The sequence below is a fragment of the Scylla paramamosain genome, unplaced genomic scaffold, assembly GCF_035594125.1.
Source record: "Scylla paramamosain isolate STU-SP2022 unplaced genomic scaffold, ASM3559412v1 Contig41, whole genome shotgun sequence".
NCBI lineage: Eukaryota > Metazoa > Arthropoda > Malacostraca > Decapoda > Portunidae > Scylla > Scylla paramamosain.
The window spans coordinates 577501-585000 of record NW_026973706.1 but is presented as its reverse complement, the minus strand read 5'-3'; the positions used below and the strand labels follow the sequence as shown (position 1 = coordinate 585000).

Sequence of the window (7500 nt, the reverse complement as noted above, 5' to 3'; positions counted from 1 at the left end):
GGTCGGAGTGTGAGCCGTGTGAGCGACTCATCAAAAGCTACCCCATCTGGTTCCTGCCTGACTTACAGCGATCCGGCGCCGTTCACCTCCTGCAGGGCAAGGACGAAGGGGTAGGTGGCGTCACTTGTCCGTATCCGGTTGTGTCGAGTTGATAGATGGAGGAATTGAGTTTTTCAGGCATTGAACAATACCAAGTTTGCTCTGCCCCAATCAGAAATTTTAGAAAGACCAGAAGTCAAGCGTTCTGTTGCTTCCCTGCGTGATATGTTTACCTCCTGAAGGGTTGGACGTCTATGAAAAGACGTGGAAAAGTGCAGGGTGGTATCATCAGCGTAGGAGTGGATAGGACAAGAAGTTTGGTTTAGAAGATCATTAATGAATAATAAGAAGAGAGTGGGTGACAGGACAGAATCCTGAGGAACACCACTGTTAATAGATTTAGGAGAAGAACAGTGACCGTCTACCACAGCAGCAATAGAACGGTCAGAAAGGAAACTTGAGATGAAGTTACAGAGAGAAGGATAGAAACCGTAGGAGGGTAGTTTGGAAATCAAAGCTTTGTGCCAGACTCTATCAAAAGCTTTTGATATGTCCAAGGCAACAGCAAAAGTTTCACCAAAATCTCTAAAAGAGGATGACCAAGACTCAGTAAGGAAAGCCAGAAGATCACCAGTAGAGCGGCCTTGACGGAACCCATACTGGCGATCGGATAGAAGGTTGTGAAGTGATAGATGTTTAAGAATCTTCCTGTTGAGGATAGATTCAAAAACTTTAGATAGGCAGGAAATTAAAGCAATAGGACGGTAGTTTGAAGGATTAGAACGGTCACCCTTTTTAGGAACAGGTTGAATGTAGGCAAACTTCCAGCAAGAAGGAAAGATAGATGTTAACAGACAGAGCTGAAAGAGTTTGACTAGACAATGTGCAAGCACGGAGGCACAGTTTCGGAGAACAATAGGAGGGACCCCATCAGGTCCATAAGCCTTCCGAGGGTTTAGGCCAGCGAGGGCATGGAAAACATCATTGCGAACAATTTTAATACGTGGCATGAAATAGTCAAGAGGGTGGAGGAGAGGGAGGAACAAGCCCAGAATCGTCCAAGATAGAGTTTTTAGCAAAGGTTTGAGCAAAGAGTTCAGCTTTAGAAATAGATGTGATAGCAGTGGTGCCATCTGGTTGAAATAGAGGAGGGAAAGAAGAAGCAAAGTTAATGGATATATTTTTGGCTAGATGCCAGAAATCACGAGGGGAGTTAGATCTTGAAAGGTTTTGACATTTTCTGTTAATGAAGGAGTTTTTGGCTAGTTGGAGAACAGACTTGGCATGGTTCCGGGCAGAAATATAAAGTGCATGAGATTCTTGTGATGGAAGGCTTAAGTACCTTTTGTGGGCCACCTCTCTATCATGTATAGCACGAGAACAAGCTGTGTTAAACCAAGGTTTAGAAGGTTTAGGACGAGAAAAAGAGTGAGGAATGTACGCCTCCATGCCAGACACTATCACCTCTGTTATGCGCTCAGCACACAAAGACGGGTCTCTGACACGGAAGCAGTAGTCATTCCAAGGAAAATCAGCAAAATACCTTCTCAGGTCCCCCCAACTAGCAGAGGCAAAACGCTAGAGGCACCTTCGCTTAGGGGGATCCTGAGGAGGGATTGGAGCGATAGGACAAGGTAAAGATATGAGATTGTGATCGGAGGAGCCCAACGGAGAAGAAAGGGTGACAGCATAAGCAGAAGGATTATAGGTCAGGAAAAGGTCAAGAATTTTGCACCAATTGCTCTAGGTCATGGAGGATAGCAAAGTTGTAGGCTAGTTCACCAGGATGGTCAGTGAAGGGAGAGGAAAGCCAAAGCTGATGGTGAACATTGAAGTCTCCAAGAATGGAGATCTCTGCAAAAGGGAAGAGAGTCAGAATGTGCTCCACTTTGGAAGTTAAGTAGTCAAAGAATTTCTTATAATCAGAGGAGTTAGGTGAGAGGTATACAGCACAGATAAATTTAGTATGAGAGTGACTCTGTAGTCGTAGCCAGATGGTGGAAAACTCGGAAGATTCAAGAGCGTGGGCACGAGAGCAGGTTAAGTCATTGCGCACATAAACGCAGCATCCAGCTTTGGATCGAAAATGAGGATAGAGAAAGTAGGAGGGAACAGAAAAGGGGCTACTGTCAGTTGCCTCAGACACCTGAGTTTCAGTGAGGAAAAGAAGATGAGGTTTAGAAGAGGAGAGGTGGTGTTCTACAGACTGAAAATTAGATCTTAGACCGCGAATTTTGCAGAAGTTAATGAAGAAAAAGTTGAGGGGGGTGTCAAGACACTTAGGGTAGTCGACAGAAAGGCAGTCCGACCTGGGGACATTTATGGTCCCCTCCCCAGATGAGGACTCCGAGGCTGGTGTAGGAGTCGCCATGATGATTTTAAAATTTTTGAGTGAAGGGTGTGCGTGTTATTAGGTGCTTGTAGTTTTGTGTGGAGGAAGAGAGTTGTCTTTAGAGGGCAGGCTGTGACTGCCCCCTTGTGTTGTGAGACACAAAGGGAAACGTTCAGTGAGGTCACAGCTGGGTTTAATGATAAGTTCACAGCACCCCCTGAACAGTGCTGCACACCTCACTGGGAGTAATTATCGTTTCGGCAGGTGTCTACTGCCTCCTCCTTTACTCTCTCTCTCTCTCTCTCTCTCTCTCTCTCTCTCTCTCTCTCTCTCTCTCTCTCTCTCTCTCTCTCTCTCTCTCTCACTGAATGGCGACCCTAATGCACATGATGGGAAAAAAATATGATAAACACCAATAATTTACTCTCTCTCTCTCTCTCTCTCTCTCTCTCTCTCTCTCTCTCTCTCTCTCTCTCTCTCTCTCTCTCTCTCTCTCTCTCTCTCTAATGCTCTCTAATGCATTAGAGAGATTCTCATGAAATATACGTATATGTTATGTTTTCAAGAGTGTTTTTTTCAGGATTGTAGAGAGAGAAACAATGGCTTAAATCTTGATCAAGTTAGATTTACCCTTTCACTTGTCTCCAGTGAGGCGTCTGTTTAAAGAGGGATCTGATAGGTCTTTCATTGCCACAGAGAATACATGAAGGGTGACGTAAGCAAAATTCTCAAGGTCAGTAGTCATGATAGGATAAGAAGATTAAGAGGAGATTGATGAGATCTTTCTGTGGTACTGGCGATGTATCAAGGCTAAACAAACGAAATTCTCAAGACCAGTAGTCAGGATAGGACAAAAAAAGATTAAGAAGAGATTGATGAGGTCTTTCTGTGGTACTGGTGACGTAAATAAGGGTAACTAACGAAATTCTCAAGGTGAGTAATCAAGATGGGATAAGAAATAACGGGTTCAAGATTGTAATAGTTAGAGATGAGAATCCTACTGATCATCTATGTGGCCTTTGAAAACAGTCCTGCTGAGAGGCCAAGGCGCTTCAACATGCAGGCTGCGTGCACCACTCCATCCAAATTATGCTCATACTCTCGACTACTGTTATTATTATTATTATTGCAGTTTCTTCTTCTTTTTATTACCTCTTGTGATGTGTTTGAAGTGTGTGTGTGTGTGTGTGTGTGTGTGTGTGTGTGTGTGTGTGTGTGTGTGTGTTATCCACCACTATCCACTATCTTAAAATCGTTGATATTCATTCTGTTCCTTTTTTTCATGACAAAGTTTCTTCATCATCATAGTTCATTATTTTCGCAATTTAGTTAAAATATTTGTTTTCTTACTTATATGTCATGTGTATCTACTAAAAGCAAATATATAACTGTTTACGCATCTACTCGTATATGAACACGTTTTGAGGGCGTAAGGGAAGCTGCAAGAAGCCTTCAGGCCTATACGTGGCAGACCCTCAGTAAAACATCCCTAGCAGTCTCCACCTCTCATCCCTATTTATTAATTTACTTTGTCTTCTTTTGAGGCTCTCTTTCAACTCGACTCTAATGGCCTGACTACCGAGCTTCACCTAGTCACCCACCACTCTGCCTGAGAAAAAGTTTATTCACTTATGTTTGTTTATTAATATAGTTATTCATCAGTCTGTTTACTCGAATCACTTACGTTTCACTATTTTTAACCTTGCCTTCTTTTTGTATTTAGCTATTTATTCACTAATTGGCTAATCAATCTATCAAGCTTCCATGTTACCTACTCCTTGTATTAACGCATTTATTCATTTGATTCCCTATTCATTTCTCCATCCAGACTTCTTACCCAGTTATTCTATTTCACTTACTGACTCCTTATCTATTGATCTATTCACCAATTTACTTCATTCACCTTCTCGTATCTGCATCTGTGTCTTTCATTCACTTGTTGACTCCTCCATCTATCTCTCCACCAGTTTATCTTATTCACTTACTCGTATTTACATTTATCAGTCTCTCTCCCACCGCCCCGCCTCCCGCGCCCTCCCACCCTCGACCACATCGCACACACCATACACTTCCCGATTTCCAACTCTGTCTATTACTTTCTCAGGCTGTCTGTCTCACAATCTACCTACCATGTCATTGTACCTCTCTCTCTCTCTCTCTCTCTCTCTCTCTCTCTCTCTCTCTCTCTCTCTCTCTCTCTCTCTCTCTCTCTCTTCCTACCCACCCATGACTCTCTCCCTTCGCTTCTCCTTCCCACCAGTAATTCTCTCCCTCCCACCATAACTCTCTCCCTCTCTCTCTCTCTCTCTCTTCCTCTCCCTCGTTCTCCTCACAGTCTCCCTCTCCCTCCTCTCCCTAGGTCAGATACATCACAATAATTGCCCTTGCCTCACAATTTCTCCTTTTAAAAACATTTTACAAAATAAAAGGACGAACAAGGCCTCTTTTTCTCTACTCGTCCTCCTCCTCCTCCTTCTCCTCCTCCTCTTCTTCCTCCTGCTTCTCCTCCTCCTCCTCTCCCTCAGTTAAAAGAGAGTAGCCGGGCTTGAAATATCGCCGCTTTGTGTTTGTGACTAGCCAGTGTTTCCCTCCACGTGCGCCTCGCTCCAAGACACTGCCACACTAAGCCTTAAACAGCCGCCGGAGACTCAGGCGCGGCTAGGCAGGGTGTAAACACGGATTAAATCAAGCTTGTGGACTTCTGGACACTCCTTAGCCCCCGACGCTACGCTGCGAGGGTTATTGGTCTTATTACGTGTTATTAAGGGTGTCTAGAAGAATGATTTGGGGTTATGTCGTTATGATAAAGGGTCTGATGTAAAAAGATGGGTATACTAGACAATAAAGGGCTTATATGTTGGATTAAATCAGGGTTATGTACTTTGAACGCTGCGAGAGTCAGTGGGCTCGTCTGGGCTTATTAGGAGAGTGATTTGAGCTTGTGTGGTTATGATAAAGGGTGTGGTGAGGGAAAAAAAGGAATGTACAAAAGGAAAGAAAAGGTTGTGTTGGGTTACATCTTTGCATACAACTCTCCTTAGCCCTGTGACGCTAGCTACGAGGGTTATTGGGCTTGCTTTGGCTTATCTGGGCTTATCAGGCTTGTTAGAGCTTGTCTGAGTTTCTTAAGATGGTTCAATAGTGATTTGACTTATCTAAACTAGTTAGGTCTCCTTAGGGCGGTCTGGTAGTGATCTGAGCTTGTGTGTGTGTGTGTGTGTGTGTGTGTGTGTGTGTGTTAAAAGGAGAGAATTTTTCCTGGAATGTTCTGAAATAGATTGAAGGAAAAGAGAAAGAAGTTAATGAATAAAAGTTTTCGTGAAATAGCCTGAAGGAAGAGAGGGAAGGAGGAGAGAGAAGTTAATCGAGAGAAGTTTTGTTGGGATGGCCTTGAATAGACTGAGAGAAGGAAGGGTGGACAGGTGGTGGTAGTGGTGGTGGTGGTGGTGGTGGTTGCAGCGGCGATGGTGGTTGTGGTTGTGTATATGGGAGAAGAGAAGCAGTTTACGTGATGTAAAGAGAAGAAGAATGATGTTTGGGTTTAATGGACGCAATGAATCAAAGAAAATATTATAGAGAATTGGAAAATATATTATATGAGTGAATGTTTTCCCAGTAGTTTATGATGGAATTGTGAGGAAAATCAAAGAGTATTTTATTATTATAGAAAAAATACGAAGAATTATGTGAAATCACACACACACACACACACAGAAAGAGAGAGAGAGAGAGAGAGAGAGAGAGAGAGAGAGAGAGAGAGAGAGAGAGAGAGAGAGAGAGAGAGAAGAACCACAGACAGACAGACAGACAGAGGCAGACATACAAACAAACACAGAAAAAAAACAGTCAATGAACTTAACCCAAGAAAATAATAAAATTAAAGAAAATTAACAAAAAATTTCATTACAAGTAAAAAAATAGAATAAAATTTTCCTTCAAGCAAAAAAAATAAGATAAGATAAAATAAAAAAATAAATCAACAATAAATTTGAATGAAATAGCACAAAGTTTCCCTACAGCTACACACATACATACACACATACATACATACACACACATACACAATACCCAGTTTACTTACACACAGCAGTAGTTTACGTACATGCCTGAACTTATGTACACAAATAGGCTGGGTCAATAGGCCTAATGGAGCCTACGTGAGGGTGGATAAGGCGCCCGTACACACACACACACACACACACACACACACACACACACACACACACACACACACACACACACACACACACACGAAGGGTTAGGGGAAGATGATAATAGGGAGAAGGAAGGAGATGGAAGGGGAAACAGGGAGACAGGGAAACTGGATAAAGGGAAGAATGGAAAGTTGAAATAAGGTAACAAGGAATAGGGAAACAAAATTGAACAAGGGAGAAGAAAAAAAAACAAAAAGAGAAAAATGGAGATAAAACGAGAAAGGAAAGAAAGAAAACAGAGGAAAGCGAAAACAGGGAAGAGGAGGAAAAGAAGAACGGAAACTAAAAATAAAGTAAGGAAGAATAAACAACTTAAATTATATAAACCGAGAACATAGAAAAAAAAACTAAAAAATAGGAAAAAAATTACAAGGAGTGGGAAAAAAACATGAGAGAAAAGTAACTAAGGAAACAGAACGTGACAAAAGAGAGGAAACACTACAAAATAATAAATCAAATAGTGGAAACAATATAATGAAGAAAAGTAAAGAAGAAAAATAAGGAAACGAAGAACAAAGACAACAAGAAAAAATGGTAAACAGCGAACATCTTACCAGCATTATTTATTTTTTGAAGTGCAAGAAAATGGAATAATAAGTAAAAGTAACACAGGAAAAAACAACAAGACGAAGAGGAAAGAGATCGAGGGAAAAAAGAAAAACATTGAATCACTTATCATTATGCATTTGATTTTATGTATATATTTTTTTAAGAGTTATAAACGGAAGAGGCAGAAAAGCACATCACTGAGAACTCTTGCCTGTAAAATCCACAACAATGACTTCTGTAATAAACACTACAACTCTAATTTTCTCCATAAGTGTTTTCTTGTCACGACCCAAACTCACACTACCGTATATTTCATTGCATATTAATTTCGATACAGAACCACAAACAGTTTTCTCCCTAAGTGTG

At 41.6% G+C, this 7500-nt stretch overlaps 1 long non-coding RNA gene across 3 annotated transcripts in view; it reads right to left on the bottom strand.

Annotated features, from left to right (window-relative positions):
• LOC135098025 (uncharacterized) overlaps positions 1-7500 on the bottom strand; it is a 79221-nt gene that overhangs the window by 65786 nt on the left and 5935 nt on the right. The window lies entirely within an intron of this gene.